The 18227-nt window shown below is 41.6% G+C and overlaps 1 long non-coding RNA gene across 2 annotated transcripts in view; it reads right to left on the bottom strand.

The window, feature by feature from the left end:
* Window positions 1-5397: 5397 nt before the first annotated feature.
* The window catches only part of LOC134929229 (uncharacterized), a 105813-nt gene continuing 92983 nt past the window's right edge, over window positions 5398-18227 (bottom strand). For both annotated transcript variants that reach the window (XR_010178399.1, XR_010178398.1), the window contains one exon: window positions 5398-5629. This is a non-coding gene — a long non-coding RNA (uncharacterized LOC134929229). The remainder of the gene's footprint in view (window positions 5630-18227) is intronic.

The raw sequence follows: 18227 nt of genomic DNA, 5'->3' as shown, positions 1-18227 counted from the left end.
TGCTTTAACAAGCTTTATTTTTTCATTTTTTGAGATGGAGGAGGGCTTTTATCTTCAGGAGAAGCTGAACCACCAATCATGAACACAGGCCAAGGCCTTAGACTTTCCTTGTCACTGCATCACTGTATGTTTACAGTATACAGGACAGGGCCAGTGTACCTTTATTTTAACAACACCCCTGTATTTTTACAGCATACAGGATGGGGCCAATGTTTCTTTACTTTAACAACACCTCTGTATTTTTACAGCATAGAGGACAGAGCCAGTGTACCTTTATTTTCACAACACTCCTGTATTTTAACAACATCACCCCTGTATTTTTTACAGGACAGGACCAGCTCCCCTGTATTTTTACAGCATACAGGACAGGACCAGCACCCCTGTAATTTTATAGCATACAAGACAGGGCCAGTGTACCTTTATGTATATAACACTCCTGTATTTTTACATCATACAGGACAGGGCCAGCACCCCTGTAATTTTACAGCAAACAAGACAGGGCCAGTGTAACTTTATTTATACTTGACCCCTTTATTTTTACAGCATACAGGACATGGCCAGCACCCCTGTATTTTTGCAATACCCATGTTTTTTACAGCATACAGGACAGGACCAGCACCATTGTATTTGCACAGCACTCAGTGTAATTTTACATCATACAAGACAGGGCCAGTGTACCTTTATTTATAAAACACTCCTGTACTTTTACAGCATACAGGACAGGACCAGCACCCCTGTATTTTAACAACACCCCTGTAATTTTACAGCATACAAGACAGGGCCAAGTACCTTTATTTACACCCCTGTATTTTTTTTTCAGCATACAGGATAGTGCTGCAAATTGTATATGTTAATACCGTGCTTGTAGGTGAAAAAGCTGCTCCAATAAAAATTTATGTGAAAAAGGAAGTATGGGAGCGCTAGTGTTAAATGTGTACCTGCAAAGTCAAAAACAATTTATTATTCACAGTAATGCTGTATAGTAGTAATGTTTACACTCTTTTCAGAGTACTTTTTTGTTGGGATACCGGATGGCCGGTGCGGAGGTTGCTAGTGTCCGAGTTTCCGAGTTCTGCTGGCTGGAGGTGGAGTCCCTATCTAGCTTTCCCTTTCCTACCTTCCCTCCTTGCGCTGCTGGTCACTCGTTCTTGCAGTCGTCCTCCGTTTCTGGCCTGTTTCACTGTACCGGAAGTGTCCGCTCCGTGACTTCCGGTGTGACGTCAGTCCGGTTTTCCCAGCAACCAATGTGTTTCGTGACAGGGCACTTCGTCAAGGATGATTGTAGTTCCTGTTGGAATGGTTCTTTATAAAGGAAATTTTGATAAAACTTTATTCATAAAAAACGGAAGTCCTTACCGGAAGTGACTTCATAAAATAGCGGGTAGCACATGTTTTATTTGACTTTGCAGTGTTTCATATAGATAAAAGTGATGTTTTTTATTTAAAAAGTGTGAAAGGAGTTTTTCTAGAAAATATTTTATAGGAAAACTTTTAGTTCTATATCTATATTCAGACCTTTTCGTGTTATTGTTGCAAGTTCATATATCCATTTTGTCTCAATCTTTTTCAGATCAGTAACTAGGTCTCCTCCTCTCCAATGGGGTTTTACTTGTTGTATAGCTGTAAATTTCAAATCAGCGGGATTCATTTGGTGTTTGTCTTTAAAATGTACAGGTATGCTGTGTGTATGAAGTCCTCTTCTAATGTTATATAAATGTTCAGCAACGCGGGTTTTTAATTTTCTTTTTGTCTGTCCCACGTATTGCATGCCACATGGGCACTCTAACAGATATATTACCCCTTCTGAATCACATGTCAGCTTTTGTTTTATAGGGTATATTTTGTTAGTTTGGTTAGATTTGAAAGTTGTAATGGCATGTGTGGATTTTGCCTTCGTTAATTTACAACAGTTGCATGTGAGACATTTGAAGAAGCCTTTAGTGTCATTCTTTTTTGCTGTTATATTTTCTACCGGAATGTAACTTCTTGTCAGTTCCTGTTTGAGATTTCTAGCTTTCCTATATATTATTTGAGGTTTTTCTGGAAGAAGAGTTTTTAATTCTGTATCTAGTTTAAGTATGTGCCAATGTTTGGATATGATGTTTTCAAAATCTTGATGGTTGGAGTAATATTGTGTGATGAAAGCTGTATCCATTTTTCTTTTATTTTTTTCTTCTTTATCCTTATAGATGATGGTCTCTTTTCTATCTGTTTGTCCAATTTTTTCAAATTGTTGTAGCAGAGCATCTTCATTATAGCCTTTTTCTGAGTATTGCTTCATTAGTGCACTTCCCTGTTCTTGAAAAAGGTGATCTTCTGTGCAATTTCTCCAAATTCTTCTAAGTTGTCCACTTGGTATGTTTCTTATCCAGTTTCTATGATGGTTACTGTTGTATGGGAGTATATTATTCCCATCAACTTCTTTCCTATAGGTCTGCGTTTGAAGTTTTCCATCTTTTATGTAAATCTTTAAATCCAAGAAGTTTACTTCTACTTTGCTAGTAGTGGTTGTAAATTCCGGTACAGTGAAACAGGCCAGAAACGGAGGACGACTGCAAGAACGAGTGACCAGCAGCGCAAGGAGGGAAGGAAGGAAAGGGAAAGCTAGATAGGGACTCCACCTCCAGCCAGCAGAACTCGGAAACTCGGACACTAGCAACCTCCGCACCGGCCGTCCGGTATCCCAACAAAAAAGTACTCTGAAAAGAGTGTAAACATTACTACTATACAGCATTACTGTGAATAATAAATTGTTTTTGACTTTGCAGGTACACATTTAACACTAGCGCTCCCATACTTCCTTTTATACAGGATAGTGACCCTGTATAGCACAGTGACAGGATAGCAACACCATGTACAGCACCCCTAACAGCACAGTCACCACAGTGACAGGACAGCACCCCTAACAGCACACAGGAAAACACCCATAAAGAGCACAAACTGACCCCACCCAAGACCACCACCCAGAGAGATACAGAGGTCTTTCTCCCTTACTCTCCAATTCTGGAGTTAAAATGGCAGAGACACGTGCCTCCTTATAAACCCATGAGAATCCGACAGTGGGATGATGACACTTTGCCTCGTACTGGGATTTCAGTCTGATGGCAAGTCCCAAGCCGGACTCGGTTCCCGGCTCAGATCGTGAAGTTCGGGGGGTTTCAGATCTCTGAGATCCGAACCTTCTCATTTCTAATAAAAATATAAATTACAACTGTCCAACTGTCACTAATGTTGCTTAAGAGTTTAGAAAACCATAGCACAACTTGAGCCAATCACAAATATAACATAATTAAATTATATCAAGACTACAAGTATATACATTACTAGGATTTACCAAACAAAACCAAAGTGGACTTCTCCTTTATCTTAAAAACTATCCTTTATTATAAAAGTAACTTACTGCTTGAGATCATTTTTTTTGTCTTATGCATGTGTCTACCTTTTACAATTGTAAAGTAATCCTTAAACACTAATGAGTAGTAGATTTTCAAGCATCTATAAATCTTTCAGGCTCATGTTGTATATCATAAGTAACCACTTTTCCAGAAACAAAGCAACTTAAAATGCAGATCGTTATCGTATCCTACTTCAAAGATACTTATAAAATAAGAGCTACAGTATGATATTTAAAATGTTGATTTAATAAATGATGTTTATTTATATTTTTATTACCATGGAGTGGACATTGGACAATTCAAAAGAATAACACATGAACATGTTAATTACAGTACATTACATTCAATATGTGATTTCTTTCAAGTTACAGTGGGCCTGACTCAGAGGGAGAGACAGTTCATGCTCAGCTGCAATTACTTACGGATTCTCAAGTGTGATAATATGCAATTGCTAGTTTAAGCATTCCTCTAGTGTATTCCCGAGCAATGGACTGACCAAGCCACGCGTACTATTCGTATCTGAGTATTGCTCGAGTGTGCTGGCGGATCCAATCTCTCCTCATCAATGCACTATTGCTCACAATTTTGACTCCTCAAGCTGCCTATGCCTGGCCCAGAGTCTCCCTTGTAACTTTTTAAGATATGACAACTGCGGCTGCTTTGCTGTGACCAAGATCACAGCTGCATGTTGAAACATGCCCATGACACTGCCATAACATGCATATACATATTACACCTCCTCTTTTTGTGAGGGCTTCAATTCACCTCAGTCTCCACTCTCCATCCTGAACTGCTCATGGATTGCAGAAGCCATCTCAAGTAATAACGAAATGATGAAACTGATATTTTCAACAGTATTTCATATTCTCATTCTTTTGGCAGAATACAAGTCTACAAAATGCATCATAAATCATTCTACAAAAACAATGGCATACATCATATATTGGGTGTGCACTTATGGATATGCACAATGGATAGAATTATGTTTTAAGTACTGTATATACATTTTTTCATACCATAAACGAGTATTTATTACATTTAAGATATAACTCAATAACCTAGCAGAAGTTCAAATTATAAAATAGTGCAAGAAAAAATAGGTGGTAACACTGCACTAGGCACCAATCTAAGTAACAATGAATAGTGACAATAGGTCAAAATTTGGGTGACAGAAATTAAAGCAGAGGTAAGTGAAGTGTAATGATGCACATTCCTTTACAATACTTTAATTCAGGTGTGTAGAAGATTCTCTGAACTTCTCATATGTAGCAAGACACCCTCAGCAAGGTCTCATTCCACGATGTCATAAAAAAGAAGATATGAAATATATCGTGTAACACAGCTTTTATTTCTCACAAAAGATTTCCAAACACATACTGTATAAAATTTCATCCAAATAAAAATTCTCCCTCTAACTGGGCAGAGCACATGCAGCACAAACGATGACAGCCATGCTGTGTGTATAGGTTATAATTACTGGATCATGAGATAATATAAATTACTCAATCAAGCGTGTTTCAATTCACCAGGTGGCCTCCCGGGAAAAGGAGTTCTGGGTATACCGGCAATCTTCCTTCCACCAACAGCAAAGAAGCACCTTTAGCTGTGCCGACGTATTTCAGGCCTTCCTAGGCACTTTTTCAAGGCTAATGTGCTCCCCCTCAGAACTACAATGCTTATATTCCCAAGACTATCCAATCAGGTCAATAATTAGAAGTTAATAATAACACCTGTAAGGAACATGGCTCCTTCACTAGGTTTACTTCTGTTGCTATGACTACCACTTCCAGTCATGTCTCACACTGCTTCAGATACTGACAGAAATAAAAGGCGGGCAGGGTTTAATATAGAGTCCATATAGATCCGTCCTTATTGCATTCATCTTATGATATTTCCTGCAAGTAAACACTTTCTAAACTTGCTAGAATCATTTGGAAAGTCCCGATCGTAACTGGTCCCCACAGGATGTCACTTCCGGAATACTCAGGTTACTGGATCCACCCACAGTCCCATCTTCTAGCTAGGATCCGTCATCACTTCCTCCCTGAATCTCCTCTTAAGAACGTCCATATCACCAGACGGGGCATGGCTAAAAGAGGTATCGTTATGCAGGGCGTCATACACATAATTTGTTTATGAGTGTCACTATGGCAACCGGATCCCGCTGCAGTTTATTTCCATAATGTAGTCCATGATAAACAGTCATAGAACTTTATAGGAATCTGTATTGGAGCCTATTAAATAAAAAACAACTTTTTATTGACCCTAAAATGAGATATTTCAATTCCATAAATATTAAAAATAAAAATAAATTTTTCATAGTAAAGGACAAAAATAAAAAATGCCCATATTAAAACACAGTAAAAGATGAATACTCATAATAAATGGATAATTTCATAAAAATTCCATACTTTTCATCAATAAACAAGTGATTTCATAAATTACATAAAAATTTCATGAAAATTTCATAAAAACCACTTGACTGCAAAGTCTGAATTGAGACCCCCCAGGTATAAGTGTATTAATTTTATAAATAAGCTACATCTCTAGTTTCGCTAATTGCTTTGCTGTATTTTTTTGGTGATGATTTGCTTCCACTCATTTTAACCCTACAAATCTTAAAATGTGTCCTGGATCACAATTGTGAATTTTTTTTAAATGATTAGACAAGGCGTGGGTTTCGAGGCCTTTTTTCACATTCTTCAGATGTTCCCCTATGCGTATTTTTAGAGGTCTCGAAATTCTTCCTATATAAAACATATGGCATGAGCACTCTATTGCATATATAACGTTTTTCACATTACATGTTATAAAATCACCTATCAAATGTGTTTGTCCATTAATGACTAATTTTTCTAATTTCTTCCCACTGTCTGTCTAAATCGTTTTACATCCAACACATGACCCGCATCGATGAAAGCCTTTAGTACTAATATGCCCCTCTTTCTTTATAGTTGGTAAATCGCTTCTAACTAGATTATTTTTTAGTTTAGGTGCCTTTTTTTAAATAAATATCAGCTTTTCTGGTAAGACTCCCATCAACACAGGATCTTTTTTTAGAATACTCCAATGTTTCTTAATCGAGTGTTCCAATGATTTGTGTTGTATACTATAATTAGTTAAAAATGCATATTCAAAACGATTATATCCACCCCTGACTTGTTCTTTATCTTTTAGAAGTTCTTCCCTATTCATCCCCATGGTTTGTTCCTTAACTCTCCTGACATGTTCAACTTCATAACCACTATCTTGGAATCTCTTTTCCAGTAGGTCAGCTTGTTGTTTGAAGGTGTTATCTTCGGAACAATTACGTTTGATTCTCTTAACTTGGCTATTCGGTATTGACTGTAGCCAATTCCTATGGTGGCAGCTATTTCTGTCTATGTATGTTTGGGAGTCTGTAGGCTTAGTATAGGTCTTTGTGCACAGATTACCCTCCTGTACATAAAGTGTAATATCCAAAAAATCTATACTTTCAGTACTTATATGGAATGTCAAGTTTATGTTAATTGGATTACTGTTTAGGTAAGTGCAGAAATTTTCCAATTCCTCCCTTCCTCCTCTCCATATAAAAATGATGTCATCAATATAACGTTTCCATGACACCAGGCTCGCCCCAAATGGGTTGGGTTCCCAGACAAAATCTGATTCCCATTTCCCCATAAATAAGTTGGCATAACTTGGGGCGAACCTGGTGCCCATGGCCGTTCCAATTTTTTGGAGGTAGAAATCTCCATCGAACATAAAATAATTGTTCACTAGAATGAAACGGACTGGTTCAATTTTGAAGTTTTTAGTGTCAGTGTTGAGATCACTCTTATTTAGGAAATCAGAGACTGCTCTTATTCCCACATCATGGTCTATAATTGTATAGAGGGATTTGACGTCAGCTGTGATCATCAGCATGCCATCCTCCCATGGAACCATGGGTAAGTAGTTCAACAGATCCTTAGTGTCTTTTAGATGAGATCTATTGGTTAATACCAATGGTTGTAAATAATAGTCAATCATTTCTGATAGACTAGCAGTAATAGACTTGATTCCAGATACTATAGGTCATCCGGGTGGGTGTTGTGCATCTTTATGAACCTTGGGGAGAAGGTAAATCACTGGAGTTACAGGTTCCTTGTTCAAGATAAACTCCTGTTCCTTTTCAGTTAGTACTTTTAGAGTGCCATATTTATTAACAAGGGTCTCCAATTTTTCCTGAATTTTAGATGTGGGATCAGATCTTAGTTTATGATAGGTGGTTCTATCAGCTAAGTGAAGTGTAACTTCATTGACATACCATGTCCTGTCCATTACAACAACCCCACTGCCTTTGTCAGTGGGTTTGATGACCAGTTCATTATTAGTTTTGAGGCCTTTGAGTGACGCCCTTTCTTTAAAAGTTAAATTACATTTAACTCCACTGGTATTTAGTTCTTTTATGTCATCCTGAACTAGAGTTGCAAATGTTTCAATGAAGTTCCCTTTCATATGGTGCGGATAAAAGACAGATCTTGGTTTGAAAGGGGTATTGGACATTAGTTCAATCTCCCCTAAATCCCGTACTGTCTCTTTTGAAAGGAAAAGCCTTTTTAAGCAGAGTTTCCTTACAAATTTTTGTACATCAATAAATGTAGAAAATGTATCTATTGATATCGTAGGGGCGAACATCAGGCCCTTCTCCAAAACGGAAACCTCAGACTTTGATAGTGTATACAAACTGATGTTAAAAATCTTGCTCTAGCACAAAATTCACCCACAGGACTTCTATAGTTGCAATAAAAGCAAAATGTCAATAAATTTGAGTAGGGTATCCAGGGAAGCCTGATAAGAAATAAGACAGAGACCTATTTAGCATGATTTGCTAGGTCAATTCAGCAAAATACAGTACCTTCGGGTTATTCAGCTTTGTTAGCAAAAAAAAAAAAAAAAGCACACCTATGGGCAAAACCATGTTGCACTGCAGGTGAGGCAGATATAACATGTACAGAGAGAGATAGATTTGGTTGGGTTATTTGTTTCTGTGCAGGGTAAATACTGGTTGCTTTATTTTTACCCTGCAATATATATTTCGGTTTGAACACACCCCACCCAAATCTAATTCTCTCTGCATGTTATATCACCCCCACCTGCAGCGTAACATGGCTTTGCTCTTTAGTGTGTTTTTTTGGGTTTGCTAACTAACCTGAATAAGGCGCTTAGTTTCAAATCTTTATATTTGTCACAGTGAGTTGATTACCACTAGTGACAGTGTTTTTTTATCAAGAAGAGGAAATTAGGTACTTGTCTGTGAGGTAATGGTGCAGTTGTATACTGCAGGGCCTTATCTAGGTATGTGTGGAGTGTGCCTCTACACATATCGCTGCAGGGTATGGGGCGCAGTTGGCAGCACATGTCAATTATCTGTTTTAATTACATTCACTTGTAGCTTCCCCGCTTTTTGAAGTTTAGCATCTCCTGACCGCCCCAACATTCATGAACTTAATTTGAGAGCTCTTTGTTATTCAGTCACACTGACCTTTATTACATTTCAAGATGCTGACATACCTGGGATTCGAACCCTTTGCCTGTTGCATTACAGTCATACACTCTATTCATTAAGCTATTTGCCCTTACATAGAAAGCTAGAGAATTCTAACTATTTGAAGCTTACTTTGTATTTTGTGAAAAAATTATCAGCATTGCAGCTGAACAGATCTATGTAGTATGTGGCTGCAAGAGATTGGATGTGTTGCTGTATACTACATATTATTATTATTTTTTTTGTTACAAAGTGCAAGTAGCTTCATATAGTTAGAAAACTCCTAGTTTGTATGCAAGAGCAAATAGCTCAATGAGTAGGGTGTTTGGAATACAACAGGTTATAAATTTGAATGCCAATATATTGAAATGTGTTATTTAATAAAGGGTATTGTAACTGAATAACAACAAGTTCTCAAGTGCAAGAATGAGGTATAAAGAGGATTTCTGTCTATATTTTGTCATGTCCCTTCCCTATGAGAGCATGCGCCTTATTTCCCTATTGGAAAAATGGCGGTGTGGGGGATGGGGGGGAATTCTCTCTCTTGCACAGGGCATCAAAAAGTCCAGTTACGGCTCTGGTAAACTGTATATGAAGAAAAGTTTGCCAGTATCAATCCTATGATGCACTGAATAATTTCAAGACTACAGGGAGTGGGACAATTCTCAGACGATAATAACAGTAATAACACAAGATGAGTGCTGAATGGGTCACATTACATACTGTATCCCACTGCTTCTGCACCTTTGCAGCATATTTAGAGGAATGCATCTGATAACTGTCCAGGCTCATCTACTGATTGGGTGCCCCCCAGATCTGGGCATATGCTGATTCATCAATCCATTTCCCATTAACTACAAAATATTTCCACTGTACTGTATTGTATACATCTTAATTGTCCACACTTCATTCAAGATGGCATACAGTATGATACAGAGAAAATACTTTGTAATTACTAGGAAATTTCAGACTGACAGTAAAGAACAAGTAACCAATTGCCATCCCCAGTAAGTGGCTCCTTAACAGGATATTGACCATTGGAAGAGCAGGTGGAGCTGATGTTCTGGGGGTTAGAGCTGACAAGGGGCACTAGGCAAGGTACATTAGTAATCACCCCCCACGTGCAGCTGTTAATATGACTGCCAGGTACCATTCACCAGCAGAACAATGCAGTAATGATGGGTGTGCTAGCCATTGTCCCCCATTCTGAGTGCACATCTGGTCATATGCGGCCTAATGCTAAACTATGGCTCTAAGTTCCTCTGAGTTCCCACATGCTGCTGGCTACTTGACTATTACGTACCGCCTATCTGTCTGGTTGTACTACAAAATAATTCTTAGGGGTCCGGTCAAAATACAGACAGTTAGTAGAATGACAGCAGGATCTCAATGACCAGAATCCCGACACATCTCAGAGGTACAAACAGGGGTTGGGGTTCAGGTAAGGCACTAGGGAGAGGGAGTGTGTTAAGCTGTAGAGTGAGGTAAGGCTGCAGGGGTGGGGGAAATTAGGGTTAGCCTGTGGGGGGGATAGGGTTTGGCTGTGGGACGGGGGAGGTTAGGGTTAGGATTAGGGGTAGGGAGAACATGCTTACCAGGATGTGTCAGGATTATGGCCATCGGGATCCTGCTGTTGGTCTCCAGACTCCCAACTGTTGAGATTTTATATCCAACCCAAATCTTATTACTAGTCCAGCTTTATCGCTATTTAAACATGTGAGTATAATAATATTGCTATCTGGGTGATATTACTGGGTGTGTCGTATGCCCATCATCTCCACCTCAAAATCATAAGTGGTAAATACTAAGTATTTTTTTGCTGGTGTCAACAAAATCCTGCAGTCTTTTAATAAAACTCATAGTCTGCCTAGGGCATATATACAATACATACAATATATATATATATATATATATATATATATATATACATACTATGGACAAGATATCACTCACAAAGGGATAATGATGGTGGTGCCAGGTTAATTTAAAAATGCAAGAACACTCACTTTTCAATAAAAGCAACATAGAATCAGCACTCACGTTTAGCAGTTTAATTGCAATGCAGAATCATATTAAGTCCATAGAGAAGGTTAGTGGCAGCAGCCTACCCGACTGCCTTTTCAACTAAATCCCAGTACAAATGTAGTTCTTATGTTGTGTCTTTTTTAGTAAGTAAGAGCAAATTAAAGTATCAGAGCTGTGATACATATAGTATCATGTTAACTTTGTATAGTAATGCAAGCTTTCTATGTCTGTGGATCCTGGTGAGCTTTCAGCCAATGACACTTCAAGCTTCCCATGTCTGTGGACTCTGCCCTGAAGAAACTACAGAGGTGGAGTACTGTAGGTGAGCTTTCAGTCAGTGACACCACTTTAATTAGTGCTCCTGGCCCTTTAGTGTTGTAGAACTGCCAAGCACAGCATGCCATGCCATTGGGCACATGGAAACTTGTATTTCCAAAGTAGCTGGAGAATCTAAGTTGTTTTGTATACAGCCAGCTGCAAAATAGGGGTTTTGTATAGTATATATATTAAACTGTATAAAGAGGACATGTGGAGGTGTTGCTAATAGCAACCAACCAGATTCTAGCTAATATTTTATAGAATGTACTAAATAAATGATAGCTAGACTCTGATTTGTAGCTATGGGCAACACCCCCTTAGTAATTAGAGGGTTTGATAAAACTCCCTGTATAAAGTGAAACTTTACCAATATTTGTGATACCTACTGTACAAGCCAGTGACGTGCGGTGAGGTCACTGGTTGGGGAGGCACTGGCAGCTAACAAGCCCTCCCCCCCTCCCCCCGAAAAATAAAAAATAAAAAAAAGTGTGGTTCCCCAACACATCAGTAAAACCAGCACTAGGCAGAACCAGCCAGGGGGAGTAATGCCATAGCAGGGGAGACACTCAGTGTGGTGTCCCCCTGCCATAACATTAATCTGCCCCCCCCCCCAGCCAGTCAGCCCAGGGTTGGAATTCCTCGGAAAGTGGGAACCCCAAAGAATAAAAATGGGGTCCCCCCTCCCGAGCAATAACCAGCACTGGGCTGATAGCCCAGTGCTATGCCCCGCACCCCTGGTGGCGATGGGTGCGGGGTTCATTGTGTGTTAATATTGTTCTGTAAAGGTGGCCTACAGGTCCCAGCAAGCCTGCCCCAGCATGCTGGCACTTGGAGAACCACAAGTGCCAGCATGCCTGGACTTAAAGGGCCTGCTGGCACCTGTAGTCCACCTGCAAAGAATAGTAATATTGTTCTTTACAGGTAGCCTACAGGTCCCAGCAAGCCTGCCCCAGCATGCTGGCACTTGGAGAACCACAAGTGCCAGCATGCCCGGACATAAAGGGCCCGCTGGCACCTGTAGTCCACCTGTAAAGAAAATATTAAAATAAAACACCACACGTCTTGAAAATAAGCTTTATTAAACTGGGTCTTATTAAACTGGGTCTGGGGGCAGTGGCCTTTGAGCTCTTTTGTGTGGCTGCCGCCTTCCCAGGGCTTCCGGCATCTTCACCTGGGGGGCGCCACCCCCCCAGCGCTTCCAGCGTCTTCACCTGGTGGGCGGCGGCTGCTAAGCTCTTTTGCATAGCCGCCGCCCAGCCAGGACTTCAGCCGTCTTCTTTCTTCAGGAGCTCTACACAGCTCCTCCTCCGCCGTCGGACTGACTCTCCTCCACCTCGCGCTGACTTATATAAGTCAGCCGGAGGGGGCGGGGCGATGACGCGGCGAGCCGTGATTGGCTCGCGGTGGCCATCTTGAATTTCAAAAATGACGCTGAGGCGCCATTTTTGAAACTGGAACCGCTCCGCTGCCAAACTCTGCAGGATAAAGGTAAATTTCCGCCGCCGCACCGCCGCCGCAACCCACCACCCGCACCACCTCCACCCGCACCACCGCCGCAATCCGCCGCCCGCACCATCGCCGCATCCAGCCGCCCGCACCTCCTCTGCCAGCGACGCCCACACAGTGATTGACAGCGGATCCAGTGACGGATCCGCTGGCCAATCACTGTGGCCTCACTGACAGGGACGTGCTTTCATAGGTTGAAAGCACGTCCCTGTATGAAAGCGGCACCACTAATGGTGCCGCTTTCCCATATATTTTCAATGGGCTTTTACAGCCCATGGCTAGTCTCCGCCCGTGCCCGCCCCCCGCTCCCCATACTTTCCCCAGTGACAACGGGAGGCACCACGATCGGTGCCTCCCAAACACAAAAAGAAAACAGCAATGCAAAGAATAATATTAAGAAGATACATATGACACAGAATATGTGTCATATGCATCTTCTTTGTATTATCTTAATCATTAATGACAGGGGATGCACTGCCTCCCCTGCCTCCCCTGACTGCACGTCCCTGGTACAAGCACCTTAGAAAATGTGCTGCTGCTCCTTCACTCTGATATGTACTCGCCCACAAGGCTAAAATTCACTTATTCTTGGGTCAGGGCCAAGCTCATGAATTATAGGTGCCTATGTACTGTCATCCTTGCACACTTGCACTGCATTCACCAAGTGGGCCTTTAAGACCCCAATTCAGTATTGCCTCTGATTATTTTTTTCACAGGAACTTGCTCCATATGCTGGTCATGTTCCATCCAACAGCATATTTCAGTATGGGAAGTGTGTGTGTGTGTGTGTGGGGGGGGGGGGGGGGGGGATAGGAACTAAAGCATGCTCCATGCTATGCCTAAATGTGTAAATGCTTTGTTTTTATCATTTTTTTGCATGTTTGAAAAATACTAGCTGCTTTTGCATGTAGCAATCACATACAGTGCAGCTTTGTGTGTACACTGAAATTTGGATTTAAGGTTTTGCCAATGTGAAAATGTGCTCTTTTTTATCTATACATATAATAATACTGTATGGGTTGTGTCCGTACATAGCAATTTGTTTTGAGAAATATATATCTAAGCACTGTTTATGAACTATGAAGACAGAAAAAAAAAGTTAACATTTATGTATGTCTGTCTGTTCGTTCTAGCACAGGGGTGGGGAACCTTTTTTCTACCGAGGGCCATTTGGATATTTATAAAATCCTTCGGGGGCCATACAAAAATTCTCATTTGAAATAATTACCCTGCCCCCCAGTAGGTCTGCCCCTTAGAGGTACTGTGTGTGCGCGCCGGAGGCGGCATGTAGGACTTCAAACCAGCCGCCTGTTCGAGAGCCAATCAGACCTCGCGGACCGGCAGCCGCGGTTCCTGATTGGCTGCCGGTCCGTGAGCTCTGATTGGCTCACGAACCGGTGGCTGGTTTGAAGTCCTACATGCCGCCGCCGCCACCCGACATAGCCGCGCTCTCCTCCCTGTCCTGACAGCTGAGACATGCTGCCGCCGAACTGAGCGGCAGCGTGTCTCACTGACAGAAGCGGGTGGGCCGGAGCAAACGGCTTTGCGGGCCTTATACGGCCTGCGGGCCGGAGGTTCCCCACCCCTGTTCTAGCATCATGCAAAAACTACTGGATGCATTTGGATCACATTTTTACTATTGTATAGCTTAGTGACCTAGAAAGAAACTGAGGTATGTATGATTTCGATGTAACATCTGGGAGTAGAGCAATAAAGGAAAAACCAGATGCTTGACACTCTGTGCATGCAGTGCGCAGTCTACTCAAGTCCAAAATGAATATATGTATGAAAATATAGAAAGTTGGTTCTGATCATGCTTCTGCAGAACTTGACTCTGCCCAATTCATGCAACAGAACCAGACTTAAAGTGACTGGTCTGCAGATTAACCTTATTGTGGCAGAGACTCTAACGGGATGTGACACAGGTGAGACTGTGTTCATACCACGTATACACCTTATCCCCGACAATTTTCAAGCTTTTTTTTTCAAAATTCAAACTTTCCTGTAGGTGTCTACTTTGCTATAATGATCAACAAGCAGAGTTGGCCCTAACTAATATGATGCCCTAGGCAAGATTTTGACTGGTGCCCCCTAGTACCATCGCTAGTTCCACCTCTGACCCGCACCCCTTACCTAGCACCATCACCCTTCACCCATAGCAGTTCTCATTCTGGTGCTCCTACTCCCTATATTTTAAATAAGAACAGTGTGCACATTTGGTATGCAGCCCAAAAAGGGGCATGTTCTTACTGGAAAGGGGCATGGCCACAAAATAGTACCCTCAATTCAATTTACGCCACACAGTAGTGCAGCTTTATTCACATGATATCATGTGATAGTGACCCTTATTCACGTTACATCACACAGTAGTACCACTTTACCTTAAATAAGTTACTCCTCATAGTAGTGCCCCTTATTAACATTAAACCACACCATATTGCTCTTTATTCACATTAGACCACACATTAGTGCCCTTTCTATATGTTACGCCACACAGTAGAACACCTTATACACATAATGACACACATAATGCCCCTTACACAAATACTGCACATTATTACTGCATTTATGCACATGACACACATAATGCCCCTTAAACATATGCCGAACATTATTGCACAACCAAACAACTGCACACAGCACTCACACGGCCGCTAACACTGTGACCTCTGCCTCTGCTTGGATACATATGTGTCCTCATACATCTTGCCTCAATACACCATGCAGCAGGAGATGCCTGGCATGAGTCAACTGGCAACTCCCTGCTAGCTCTGCTAACGTCGGGCACCTTTTTGCTGAAAATGTGTCTTATTTACATTGCTATGTGACTAGGACGGACAAGCAGCTTCTGCTGATTAAAATGATATGCGACATGCCTATATTCTGTGTGTGACTGTGGCTGTATCTGCATACAGAATGCTACATTACAGTGATTTCCATGAATACTATGTAACGTAGCATTTCGTATGCAGATTGAGCAGCAGTCACACACAGAATATAGGCATGCTGCATATCATTTTAATCAGCAAAAGCTGCTTGTGCCCCTAGCTATTCCAAGTGCCCTAGGCATTTGCCTAGTTTGTCTAAGCCTGGGGCCGGCTCTATCAACAAGTCACAGGGCAAACACTCAGGGCTGCAGGCATAGATCTTCTCCCATGGGCAGCTTCACGTGGCTTGTTCATGAAATAGTAGCCTCAAGCATCTTTTTCTGTTACTCCCTGAAGGAAAAACTGCAAATATTGTTTAAAGACATTTTATGATCAATGTGTAGACTATAAAATATACACCACAATATTAGATGGCAACACTGTCTAAATTAGTTCTGCTGAACCACAACAGATACAGTATCAACATGAGCGAAGCTACAGCCAAATGCAAGTTTACTCCTAATTATGTATAAACCCCAGAGACTTTTAGCTGATTAAGGTAGATCTTTCCTCAATCCAACAATGCAAAAGTGTACAACATTTAAAAAATATAGAATTGTGTAGTACATGTTAAAATTGTGTGTTGTCTAGGCGTCACATACAGGGGGAGATGTATCAAACTTTGGAGAGAGATAAAGTGGAGAGAGCTAAAGTACCAGACAATCAGCTCCTAACTATTATGTTACAGGCTGTGTTTGAAAAATGACAGATGCTGATTGGATGATACTTTAACTCTCTCTGCTTTATTACACTCCAAGCCTTGATACAACTCCCAAACTGTATTACAGACATTTGGAAGAAGATTTAATACAGAGAGCACCAAGGACCAAGTACTGTAAGTGGTATGTTTACTAAAGCTTCTACAACTGAAAAGTGGTGATGTTGCCCACAGCAACCAATCAGATTTTGTCTATCATTCAATAGAGAAATGATAGAAAGAATAAGGTTGTTACGGGCAAAATCACCACTTTCATACATCAAACTATTCTACCCTTATAAATCAAATTGCTCAATTTAATGAGGCCAATCAATTAAAAGTGTGCCATCTAAATAATCCTCACACTTTTATCCCAGCAAAATTGTTAACAAAAACACAGCCACTATCATGGTCAAATTATTTAGATATTATGGTGGGATCAGGGGCGAATCCAGAAGAAAATGAAAGGGGGGGCACCATGATAGCGGAATGATAATAATTATATTTACATGCACCTAAGACACGCGTGATCCCAGACAAGGGGTCTGGTATCACAGGGAGCGTAGCCTCACAGAATATGGCATCAGGTAATGATTGGCTGTAGGAGCGCATCCTGGTTTATTGCCAATGTTTCACCCTGATGAAAAGGCTGATTGGGCCTTGAAATGTTGGTAACCTGTTCCATTAGTTATTAGTTGGTGGTGGCAGGTGCAGCATACCTTGTTTTGGGCACAGCACTGAGACTCAGACTGCAGGACACAAACTGCCCATCTTTGATTAGCAGAAGCAGCCAGCTGGATCTCCAACAAGCAGCATAAGACATCTGCAGGACAGCCCTGTCACAATCACACGGGCCGCCTTCTCAAAGCTGAGGCTGAGTTTGACTTCACCTAGCATGGTGATAAAGGAAGAGGAGGAGGAAGCATTGGGATACTGTGCAGTGCATTGAGGGCTAATGAAGCCTTCTGCGCCGTCATAAGCAACAGTCTTACTCGATGCTTGCATTTGACCCCGCGCCTGGGCTGGACTCTGGCTGGCTGGCAGTGGGGGAGGAAGGTTGCGGTGTGAGAAGGGGGAGGCTGGAGTTGCAGCTCCAGCCTCCCCATTGGTTACCACATGGACTTTCTGTTAGAGCTGCGACGGGTCCTAGTGCCTGCCGACTCTTTTATCAAATCTGACTGACGTTAATAGCAGTAGTGCTGCTGCTGTTCTCATCCTTTTGAAAAACAAAAGAAGTCACAAACAACAGGGGGGGCACGTGCCCGAGTGTCCCCCCCTGGATCCGCCTATGGGTGGGGTCATTTCTTCCTGGACAGAACTTAAAAGATTACTAAAAAGGCAAACAGTTATGTTTCCATGACAATGGGGGTGATTCCGAGTTGTTCGCTCGCTAGCTGCTTTTAGCAGCATTGCACACGCTAAGCCGCCGCCTACTGGGAGTGTATCTTAGCATAGCAGAATTGCTAACGAAAGTTCCGCTAATTTTCTCGTAACGATTACCCCGCAGTTTCTGAGTAGCTCCAGACTTACTCAGCCATTGCGACCAGCTCAGTCCTTTTCGTTCCTGGTTTGACGTGACAAACACACCCAGCGTTTGCCCAACCACTCCCCCGTTTCTCCAGCCACTCCTACGTTTTGCAACTCGAACGCCTGCTTTTTTCCGCACACTCCCATAAAACTGCCAGTTTCCGCCCAGAAACACCCACTTCCTGTCAATCACACTACGATCAGTACAGCAATGAAAAAGCTTCGTTATGCCGTGAGTAGAATACCTAACTTTTGTGTAAATAACTAAGCGCATGCGCCCTGCGAACCTTGCGCATGCGCAGTAAGCGACTAATCGCAGTATA

The sequence above is a fragment of the Pseudophryne corroboree genome, chromosome 5 (genome assembly GCF_028390025.1).
Source record: "Pseudophryne corroboree isolate aPseCor3 chromosome 5, aPseCor3.hap2, whole genome shotgun sequence".
NCBI classification, from domain to species: Eukaryota; Metazoa; Chordata; class Amphibia; order Anura; family Myobatrachidae; genus Pseudophryne; species Pseudophryne corroboree.
This window is presented reverse-complemented; position numbering and strand designations above follow the sequence as displayed.